The sequence below is a fragment of the Mytilus trossulus genome, chromosome 4, assembly GCF_036588685.1.
Source record: "Mytilus trossulus isolate FHL-02 chromosome 4, PNRI_Mtr1.1.1.hap1, whole genome shotgun sequence".
NCBI lineage: Eukaryota > Metazoa > Mollusca > Bivalvia > Mytilida > Mytilidae > Mytilus > Mytilus trossulus.
The window spans coordinates 43,197,611-43,210,274 of NC_086376.1; positions in this window are offsets into that span (position 1 = coordinate 43,197,611).

Here is a 12,664-nt window from a genome sequence, read left to right on the forward strand (position 1 = left end):
AGAAAACGTAGGCTGCAGCAGCGTGCTTGCAGGCGAAGAAGAAGGATTGATATATAAGGGTTCCCTATATTTCTATCTTTTCTGTTTGTTTCAAATATTATTTCTTCTCCAAAGAGAATTCGACAAAGGGATCGGCAAATGTTTCTTTTTAGTTTGAAGTGTAATTTAAGTGTAAACGGGTCCGAGATACTAGACAAACAAAACATTTACCCCACACTTTTTAAGTAATGCATTTATGAGTGAATCGTTGTTTGAGTAGAGACCAGTGGCAAATATTTCTGTGCAAGTCAAGTCGATTCGGAAAGATCTTATTTTTCAAATGAATTATGCGTTCGGCAATGATGCTGGTTTGAGTCTTGATAAGGGCTTATTAAAGCTACGTTAAGTTTTTTTTTAAGAGCATATAAATATATCAAGTTTGGACAAATATTTCTGTGAAGAACTTTATTAATAATTGTATTAAATATCAATATTATTCAAAAATTGTTTCTTCCTCAAATATACACGGTGAAACTAATGTTTTAAATACCTAGTTTTGTGTACACTTAATCTACACAAGGCCTACATCGAGTATCGACTTCATGTAGACAAAACATGATTTAAACTACATGTAAACATTAAGTTTTATCAATGGGAACATACTTTTGTTTAGTTTACGTGTGAGTTACACTTACACAACACCGAGTTTAGGTCAATGTGAACACGGCCTAAGATTAGTGAATAATTCAGCAAGGATAAAAGTAGAAAGGATTCTGCTTTGGGAATTCACTTTTACAACATGTTCTCATCGTAATTAACTAGATGATTAAAAATTACATCCATACGATGTACTCACATACGTCATAATTTACCTGTGTAACACAATAACTTTAGTTTTAATTTCTCGTTTCATTGATTATTACACTTATTAAACTGAGTTTATTATAGGGGTGGTGGTGGGTTGTGGTAGTATATTTAACCCTATAACCTCATATAGAATCGCTTCTTGAGATTTAAAAAAAAATCATTTTATATGAGATTGGTTTACTATATTTACCTTGAAATTAAATTTATATTATATAGAATATTCACTAACAAGCAGTGTTTTATTTTGGTGGAGGATAAATTCTTTCGCACATATACAATTGTCAACATATAAAAAAACTAAACTATGTCAAAATTAAAAAAAAAAAATTATTACACTTGCGGAACACAAAACTGAGTTTATTATAGGGGTGGTGGTGGGTTGTGGTAGTATATTTAACCCTATAACCTCATATAGAATCGCTTCTTGAGATTTAAAAAAAATAATTTTATATGAGATTGGTTTACTATATTTACCTTGAAATAACATTTATATTATATAGAATATTCACTAACAAGCAGTGTTTTATTTTGGTGGAGGATAAATTCTTTCGCACATATACAATTGTCAACATATAAAAAAACTAAACTATGTCAAAATTTAAAAAAAAAATAATTCCACTAAATTTTGCAAATAAAGAAATTAGTCAAAACCGAAATACAAAATTAAAATGTATTACACAATAAAGCTTTGCTGTATAACTATATGTATCAATGGCAAAACTCTGCAGATTGAAATAAAAATTGTCATGTGAATATGTTGTTCTTATTGCTTGTACAAATGGACAAGAACTGATTCGTTCTTAGTATCATTTACTTTTCAACTTTGAAATCCTAGTTTTTTAAACTTAAGTTTATTTGAAAATAATTAGCTTCTCACCAAGTTTCCATTATTTTCTCTATAGTTTTAATAAAATAGCAAATAAAATAGGATTGCTGTCATCTTTTGATACTCAAATCATTATCAATATCTTTCAAAATACATATAATGTAAATTCTTTACTGCTTAATTGCCAAATAATTATAATCAATTAAAATATGCTTTGTAAATCAGTGTCCTAACCAACAAAGTATGTAATAAAGACTGAAAGAAAATATGTTTCGTGATTATGGTAAATCTGAATCAATCTATAAACTTTTTTGAAGTTTTAATCTCATTGAGCACTTAATCTTCTAGCCATACTACTCTTGTTCTTATTTAATAGATTTAGAATAAAAATGTTTTTGTCCTGCATTATAGGAATGCCACAATAATTTTTCAAACCGACTGAATTTAAAAGTACGATAGAAATTTCTATAAGTGGCATATAACATTTGAATACAATCTCTACCAGTTCAACAACAATGAACAATCATTATCTTTGTGTTTCGTTTTGGACTACTAAAGTGTAAAAAAAGAAATGGACAAATCAGTGGAAATGTTTAAGAATGTACATTTTTTCAATCATAATGCTTCTACAGAATTATAGTTATCTCGTACCGTTTATATTTACCAAGTTTAACTTTTTTCCTGTCACTCCTATTTAAATGTCTATAGATAACCAGACATTGTTGTCTGTTAAAGGTGTTTCCCCAGTATTTTTTCCCGCTACTTGTGTACAAGTCCACATGCGACATGGTTGTCAACAGAAGAAAACATGATTGTTAAACGTCCAGTTGCAAATATTGAAAACATGTTCAGGTCGACAACAAATAATAAATAAATACAATAGGTAGACCTCGAAATAGATGCTTTCCGAGTGAAATGTTGCCTGGCATTAGCAAATGTGAGTATATTGGATTGGAGCAGATACTTGGCTTTGCTACAGGCCACCAACGGACCTCTTAGATAGTTGTCGCAATAGTTTTCAGTGTGAAAAGAGCGTGTCACGCTCTTTTCACGAGGCATCGGATATAACGGCCTCATTCTGAAAAAAATGTCTCTTTTAACTTGTACATCATACATTGAAAACGGACCCTACACTTTAGTAAGGGTTTTATCGCCGTCGGAAGAAGGCAAAAGTGACCATATTTCTTTTCCCAAGTCACCCTTGAAGTGGATACAGAAGGATATCCGGAAGTTAATATAAAAGCATTGACAAATATGTATTTTCCCCCTGATTGTGTTAAAATTCAATGGCACGAAATGTTTTTCATGTCGATACAACCAGACTTCCTCAATTATTGGTACATGCGAGTCCTTAAGATTTTTTTTTCTAAAATAGGATATTGTACATTGAAACGTTAAAATGGAATATCGATAAACGATTGTTGACAATATTGGTTAAATATTCCTAAGTGATCGATGATTTCTTAAAGTGTTAAAAATGTACATCGATTATAAGATATTTATAAATCTTTTCTCGTTGTGTTAAAACCTATATGTGGCCTTTTTGTTCTTCAGTCGGGTTAATCTCTCTTTGGCACATTACCTGTTTCCATTCTCAAATTTATAAGTCACGTTAGTTATACAAATATTGCAATATCTAATATATAAAAAAGAAGATTTGGTATGATTGCCAATGAGACAACTATCCACAAAAGACCAAAATGACACAAACATTAACAATTATAGGTCACCGTACGGCCTTCAACAATGGGCAAAACCCATACCGCATGTACTGTGGATTCATTTATTTTCGTTGGTACCAATTTTCGTGGATTTAGAAAACTTGCGTATTCGTGGATATTTAATTTCGTTGTTTTGCTGAAGTCTGCATTCAAACCTATAGAAAAATTATCATTCGTTGAATATTGAATTTCTTGGTTTGACTGTGCCCACGAAATCCACGAAAATTGGTATCCAACGAATAATAATGAATCCACAGTAGTCAGCTATAATAGGCCCCGATAAGAAAATGTAAAACAATTCAAGCGAAACACATTTATACATTATAAATCAATACTAGTAATACAATATTTGTTTGAGTAAAGTATGTTCACTCTATTGATAATAGTTCGTAGACTATTCTTATTCTATTCGCAACATACACAGTATCAAATTTACTTCATCAAATACCCATCTCGATAATTAACAATACTCGCAGTAAAAATATTTGAACATCCAACACCTTTCAAAAACGGTGAAAAGTTCATACAATTAACTAGAGGCTCTAAGGAGCCTGTGTACCACACCTGCTTTTTTTGTTTACAATTGATGCTTGCAACAATGCAACCAGTGTATATTTTCTTTAGTTTCAGAGATATAAGACAAAAAGTGTTTTTATATATAATTTGATATTAGTCTAATGTGACGATCAAACACAATGTACCTAGGTGATGCGTATATCCTTTGATTATTTTAATGTTATTGTGAAATTTATTTGAATAAAAAAAAGGTTCTTGATTAAAACTGTTAAATCAAATTGTGGTTTAATCTGATATTAATGACGACTAAACATTACAATTTGAAATAACAGCATCCATTTTTCTTTTTAAATCTAGATAAACAAAATATGTAAATTCAAACGGTAAGAATAGTAATGAACAATGTCATTTTATAAGCATAAGAAGAGTAATTGTGATTTGCTATATTACATGAGAAGAATAATTGCATGTACACGAATAATTAATAACATTTTCTAAAATGGTGAAGCTGTTATTACAAAGACCATGATTGCAATGAAATGTTATTTTAATCATTACATTACAATGTAGATGCCCCTTTCCCGTGTTTGAACACGTCATATGTCACTTCACTGCCGTGTTCACTGTTTTTGCATGTACACGAAAATTGATCACAAGGGACAACAATAGTCGTATGTTATAGATAAACAGGCAACGTCGTAGTCAAACGAACAAACCAAAAATACCTATAAACAGGATATCTTTAGAGTAAACAGTACTTTTTCAACCATAGTTTTCTGTCGTTATCTGTACAAGCCATACTAAAGTCTTGATGAATATTCGTCACAACTCGGCCGATTCCGTACCTCATCAAGGAGAGTAGCGGAGTCACCCGAGAATTACCGATTGACTTGTTAGAGTTCGTAGTTATACGTGTTCCATTAACTTCCGGTTTGATAAATACGGAAAGTCAATATATATCATCAGTCAGATATTCCCAATTTCTGCTGGAAAATATTTAAACAGCACTGCAATCGTGGTTATTTCAAAATGTAATACCAGAAACAGCAAAACTTGTAGCATTCTGCAAAAATTTTGTGACACAGCGATAACTGCTGTACCCATATTTTTACAATGTTACCTATCATGTCTGTTTTGATTCATGCATCGTTGTAAATATAATGGAATTTGATTCGACTGTCAAACAAGTGAGATATTAAGCGCTATAAAACCAGTTTCAATCAATCATTTTCTACATTTGAAAATGCTTGTATCAAGTCTGGAATATGACAGTTGTTGTCCATTCGTTTGATGTGTTTTTTTAATTTGATTTTGGCATTTGATTAGGGACTTTCCGTTTTGAATTATCCTCGGAGTTCAGTATTTTTGTGATTTTACTTTTTTCAATTGAACAGCAATATAAAACATTTTCAACCATATTTTACATTTGAAGTATAATATAAAAGATAAATTGTATCTTTTGGTGCAATCAATGAAAAAGTTGGTTACAAAATGTTTCATATTACATACCAAAATGTTTCATAATACATACCAAAATGTTTCGTAATACATTCCACATAATACATACCAAAATTTTTCATAATACATACAAAAATGTTTCATAATACATACCAAAATGTTTCGTAATACGTACCAAAATGTTTCATAATACATACCAAAATGTTTTTCACATATCGGAGAAAACAATGTGATTTATCCTTTTTCCTTTTATAACAAATGACTAAAGAAGTCTCAACCTTTCTAACATACATTCAGTCTATAATGTAGAAAGGTAAGTGCAATACAAAACTGAATCATAGTGCATATTTAATCAATATTTCTTTCAACTTTAAAGGAAGGTAGTGACAAAGATATCCTGTATAGAATATCCTATAAAACATATTACAAGATAACAATGATTGCTAAAATATTTAAGAAACTAAGGAAAATTTACTTCATGGAAGTTGACATGTATTGATTCATTTAAAACCTATAACAAATCTCTACTTCTCTGTTCTTTAAAGATGAAAGAAATGAGACTGTGTACTTACATAATTTATATTCGTAAAGGTAAAGTTTCATTGAAATGCTGATAAATATCTTTTAACCACGTTTAACTTGATAATCAAATAATGAAAAAAAAACCTCTGAAAACAACACCAAATGACAACAAATTTATTGAAAGAATTTCCAAGGAATTAGTAAAAATGTCAATATTTGTTATCTAAAATAAACTTCTATTAAACTGAGTTTTACTGTGCGTATTGCTTTGTGTTTCTTTATTCTACATTAGCTAGAGGATTAGGGAAGGGTTGAGATCTTACAAAGCATGTTTAGTTTAACGACGCCGTACTTTTGCACCTGTTCCAGGTAATGAGCCTCTCGCCTTTGTTAGTTTTGTGTGTTTTTTTTAAATTTTACTGAACTAGTAAACATTTTTTTTATTGAGGCCAGTTGAAGACCACCTCCGGGTGCGGGATTTTCTTGCTGCGTTGAAGACCGATTGGTGGAATTGTTTTGTCTTTTTCTAAAATATTTTGAAAAGGACAGGTTATACGGAATTTGATGGTACTAGATGTATAAAGAGATTATGGTTTGACAAGATATCTCCTTCTACAGTTTTGGAGGTACAGCTTTAATATAGAAATGTTCTGCAAAGCTTCTGATTCGTCCTGTTTCTAGTCTTTGTACAAATAGATTTTATATTTGAGACAGAGAATGGTTATTTTCTCTTTATCTGGTCAAGTACAATGTTAAAACAACTTATTAACTGTTAATGTCACACCTGTTATAACATATCCATCTTTGTCGTTGACCATCTTGTCTATGACAATGATCCATTTGTCATTATTCAATGATGCTTTGAAATGTTCTAATTTTAGCGCTGAACTATAGTTGTTTTTGTTTAAATGCCCTTGTTCACACTTTATTCTCATCAGACACAACTCGTTTGTGACATTGTCGATGCCTTGACCTTTTCATATTTGTTCGTTATATCTTTAAGGCAAAGTTCACTGTTTCTTAATTTCATGAATATAACTTGCCTATGATATGGCATTTTAAGCCTTTTTCTTACAAAAAAACAGTATAAATCTGGACAACCCTTACCTCAAACCAATCAGAATGTCATTTTGACACCAGTTTTTACCAGAGATTATATACATATTTTGATATTTATGTTTTAGCTAAGGATGGCCACAACTTAAAAACTGTTGGTCAATCAGGCTATGGTTAGACATTTTTACTGAGTAAAGTTATAAATGATCCCAGATAAAGGATTGAAAATTTCCCTTTTGCTTACTCAACTGACATACCCTCGAACCATTACGGAAAATTGGGTGGTACACAAGTGGTCAGGTATGGGTGACGGGCGGAACCTGAACGACGAAATTGTTCATTCAATAAAATCAGACGAAATTTATGATTATGTTAAACACACTATTGAATCAACAGACACTTTGATTATCGATGAAATATTTATGATTAGTTCAAAAGTTCTTGCCAAATGCAATTTATTTAAGAATTGAATGCTTCTTTTTGTAAATTTATTGGGGTGTAAAAGCGTTGACCGAAGTACATTTTGTATGAAGCGCGGAAGCGCTTCATTCTGAAAATGTACGCACGGTCAACGCTTTTACAACCCTTTAATATTACAAAAAGGGGCATTCAATACTTATAATTACATTTTTTAGCTAGGATTATAAAAACACGATTTTCATGAAGTTTAATTTTTAAATTCTCCTGTGCAATTTATTGTGGGACCTCGTGTCATCATGAATGAAATGTTATTGTCTCATGCAATATCTTACGGAATAACATGTGATGTGCAATTAGCCAATCAGAATAACGTATTATAATGAAACATACATATAATGTAATTATTTGACAACAAGTGAGAAATTCTACATTTTTTTAATTTTTACAAGTTATCATAGCAGGTCTAGAGATTTCTATTTACTTCATCCTATAGCTAATGAGTTAATTGGTGATACAGATACACATTGCTTCAAGCTACCATGGTTCTAAAAAATGTTTTCCTCATAAAGTAAGGTTACATATAATTCACAAAGTGACAATAACTTGATCAACTGTATTAATGAACTAGAAAGAGGTATAATGTCTGATGAAACTGTTGTGTATATATATATTTTCTAAGAAGACCTCTTGAAAATGAGGAAGATTGTGTTCATTTACTTTCTAGAAACTTTGATGGAGACTTGTTTCAATTACTAGTTATATTTGATTGAAGTGAATGCATTTATTAGAATGATACTGCTGTGTCAGTTTGTTGGTTTTTTCAAGCTTCACGCTGTGTGAAAGATGTTGAGGAATCGATGAACTTAAATTACTGGGAAGATTTGGAGAAAAGATTAATTTTAAAGTGTTGATTAATTGATGAAAAGACAGTTTTAGTCCTTGAATGCTGATAAGACATTGGCAGTTTAGGATTGACTTTTAATTTTCTTGTTGTTGACACTAAGTATTTATGAATCTATGACTTTTGATTTAAAGCTCATATTTTGGTTAAACAAAAAAACTGGTAAGTCGCAGATACTTAAGGGGGTGGTTCAGGGAGTCAATAAATGGACATGGAATAATCCCTCTTTGTACACATCAATTCCACACGTATGTTATCCTAGGGTCCCCGATATGCTCTTTTCTATCCTTTGGCTAATGGGTTGTTTATCTCCCTGGAACTCATAAAACTTTTTGTCTGCGGTCTATCCAAACGTACATATACTTGTTGTATCATTAGTAATAAATATTCTGGATTTTTTATAAATTTTGTACTGTTTGTTTTCAGCTGATCCGTTCATTAATTTAAACATTTATCAGTCATGGTTTGACTTTGTATGTATTCATTCCCCTCTAATTTTTTAAACATATTATAATATGTGTGAACCGCAACCTTCAACAAAAAACTTCATTATCTGCATACATAGTACTCCTTTACCCTGTTCGGTCTCACCTCAGGATTAACGTTGTGTTTCCGTTGTGTCGTTTGTTTTCTCTTATTTTTTAGTGTTTGGTCACATTACTATAAGACATGTCACGGTACTAATCTATTCCAAATTCAGGTATTTGGTTTTGATGTTATATTTGTTATTGTCATAGGATTTTGTCAAATGCTTAGTGCGTTTCTGTGTGTGTTATATTTTAATGTTGTGTCGTTATTCTCCTCTTATATTTAATGCGTTTCCCTCAGTTTTAGTTTGTGACCCCGATTTTATTTTCTCCATGAATTTATGAGTTTTGAACAGCGGTATACTACTGTCGCCTGTATTTAACATGGGAACGTCATGGTGTTAAGTTTCACATATCTAGGGATAGGAACTGTTCAAATACAACATATAGTAGAATCGGAGTGTTTTAAAGTTTTAATGTAGTAAAAGATAAGTTTTAACTTTGTTTGTCAATTTCTGGGCATGAAGTACTATCAGTTGATGATATTCTATAATCGCCTCACTCATGTCTTTCTAAATCCTCCTCTCCATATTATGTTTGATTGAGCATCTTCTGTATCTGTAAAAAAGTTAATTATTATATTTATACCTATTTCTTAAAAATACATTTAAGATATCAATAGAAGTATGAGAGAAAATATTTCTCCATTTATATTATTTATTCAAAACAAATACTGTCTTATCAATTTCTTTGTAGACTGCTTCTATTCCAGTTTATCCCCCATTGGACAACATCCTCAAAGGAGTTAACTGGGCATGGAAGCAAGTCTTCAATTTCGTCATCTTCTGTTGATCCAAAAAGAAGGGCAAGCTCTGCCTGGATGTTATCTTGATCTTTTTTTTATAATATGTCATAGCGTGCTTAATATTATTCGTCACATTCATCACTGCTTACTGTATGGGTTTTCAGGCAAATTTATTCGACCTTCCTCTAGAAGATCGGGGAGTTTGTGAATTTCTCTCGGTCTTTCTTTCCTTTCTATTAAATTATTTGAACATCAAAACTTTCTTTGAGATATCATTGTGCCTGGAAGAAACAACTGATCCCCCCGCAGATGCAAAGTGTTATTTTGAAATACTAGTACACAAAGAAGAGCATGGAAGCGCATAGGTCTATGGTTCACTGTAAATGTAATGCACCTACTATGCAACTATGTACTCCAATAAGGACAATGTTAATTATCTCCCAGAAAAGAGCAATTATTAATAAAATTCAAAACCCTGAACACATGCATTTTTTCAATTTATGTATAAACAGCCAACAAAGTGATAACTTCCTATCCTTCAAACAGCTGAAGGAGTTATCTGGTATAACTGCATACACATAATGGGACGGACGGATGTACCGGGTATAAATAGAAGCAACAGTAGCATACCGCTGTTAAAAATTCATAAATCGACAGAGAAAAAAAATCCGGATTACAAACTTAAATTGAGAGAAACGTTTCAAATATAAAGAGAACTACAACACAACAGAAACACAACATTAAAATGTAACACACACAGAAACAAACTATAATACAACAATGGCCATTTTCCTGACTTTTTAAGAAAAGATAGTCGGTTGAACCTGGTTTTGTGGCATGCCAAACCTCCCGCGTTAATGGCAATGCTAATTATAACAAATAATGAAATATAGCAATAAGTTGCGGGGCATAAAACCTATATAAAAATAATTTTTTAACTGTCTGACAGAAAACAACCATTTCAACGTGTGTGCGGAAAATTTTGAAAGCATTGTTTCATCTTAAAAGGGTTGACCATTTGCATAGTTTGCAGCCAAAAAATTTATTGCTGCAACAAAATAATCATAGAAATATGTAATCTAATAAAATGCAATTTTGGTATTTTAAACACGAAGTAGAAAATTTAGGAAAAAATGTATTATGTTTGCCAGGCGTCTTTGTGATCTGGTTGGAGTCAGTAGAGGGGAAATGTGTAATATCAATGAATTACATATGTTCCTATTCATTTTCATGCTTACAAGCTATGCAACATACGAAAATTCAAAAACCCGATAATTCTCAAGTCTCCAGATTTTAAATGTAATGAAACCTCTTCATAATTTTATGTACAGAAAAGATCAGTGTGTTATTTCTAGATGCCGTATTGATCATAGTAGAATAACACACGAGTATCTTTTAAAAAATAAAGGTGAACCGCAATGTTCATACTACTGCCTTGCAAATGCAAGTATACTATTAAACGTGTTTTAATTAATTTCATTACATATTTAAGACTATATAACATTTTGATTTTTCCCGTATGATAATAGCATTAAATTTACATAACTCAATATTTTTCGAATTGGTGCTCAGCGGGCTGATATGAAAAGTTTATCACAAGCTTCAACTTTTATCACAACTTTCCGTTACGTTATCGCATTGCATTCTGGTAATACTCGGCAAATTCCGGAAAATAAACCTCAATGGTACGTTTTCAGTGAAAAAACATTACAAAGTATTGCATAAAACAATTATTTGGATACTGGATTACCATTAACTATACAAATTTCCCTGCACCAGATGCGCATTTCGACAATACATGTTTACTGAGTGATGCTCGTGGCCAAAATATTTGAATTCCAAAGCTTATATAAAAGATGAAGAGCTATAATCCAAAATGTCCAAAAAGTATGGCTAAATCCGTGAAAGGGATCAGAGCTTTGCATGAGGAAGATACATACCCTGATTTGTATTAATTTCTAACATTTTGTAATAGCAAATTTTAATAATACAAAAAATACGAATTTTCATGCCAGTACCTAATTACAGGCTGCTGGGCTAGTGATACCCTCGGGGACTAACAGTCCGCCAGCAGAGGCAGTGACCCAGTGTTAGTAATAACATTAACGGTACCAATTTCCCTGCACCAGAGTCGCATTTCGACAATACATGTCTCTTCAGTGATACTTAGTAGCCAAACTATTTGATATCCAAAGCTTAAATAAAAGATGGTAATCCAAAAAGTATAGCCAAATCCGTGAAAGAAATCAGAGTTTTGCATGAGGTAGATACATTCCTTGATTTATATTATTTTCTAACATTTTGTAACAGCGAATTTTAAAAACACAAAACATTCGTATTTTCATGCCAGTACCTAAGTACTGGCTATTGGGCTGGTGATACCCTTAGGGACTAACAGTCCACTAGCAGAGTCATCGAACCAATGGTAGTAATAACATTAACGGTACCAATTGTCCTGCACCGGATGCGCATTTCGACAATACATGTCTCTTCAGTAATGCTGGTGGTCAAAATATTTCAAATCCAAAGCTAATATTAAAGATGAAGAGCTATAATCCACAAGATCCAAAAAGTATAGCCAAATCCGTGAAAGGAATCAAAGATTTGCATGAAGGAAATATATTGTGTAAAATGAAAGAAAAAAAACAACAAACCAACAAACGAACAAACGAACGAACAAACAAATGATTAAATAAATGCATTTTTGAAATTTTCAAACATAATTTAGAAAATTTCTTTAAAATGTTGACTTTTCCAAATAGTGTACATTATGTATATTATTGAATCATTTTTTGTATCTTCCATATTAAAATATATCATGCTGCTGTTTTTCTTCTGTGTTGAGGCATATGATAGAAAGATTTCATATCGAATGTACTACTTTTTGGATCCGACGTCCGTGAACTTTTTACTCTTTGAACATCTATTTGAGACCCACGTAAAAGGATCACTATATTAATGGATTATTTTTTCCATTGTTGAAGCAAATGATAAAAATATCATAATATGTCATTTTTCATATCGCATATATTATCAGCCCTCAAGCCATGCGGCTCTTCGGCTGAT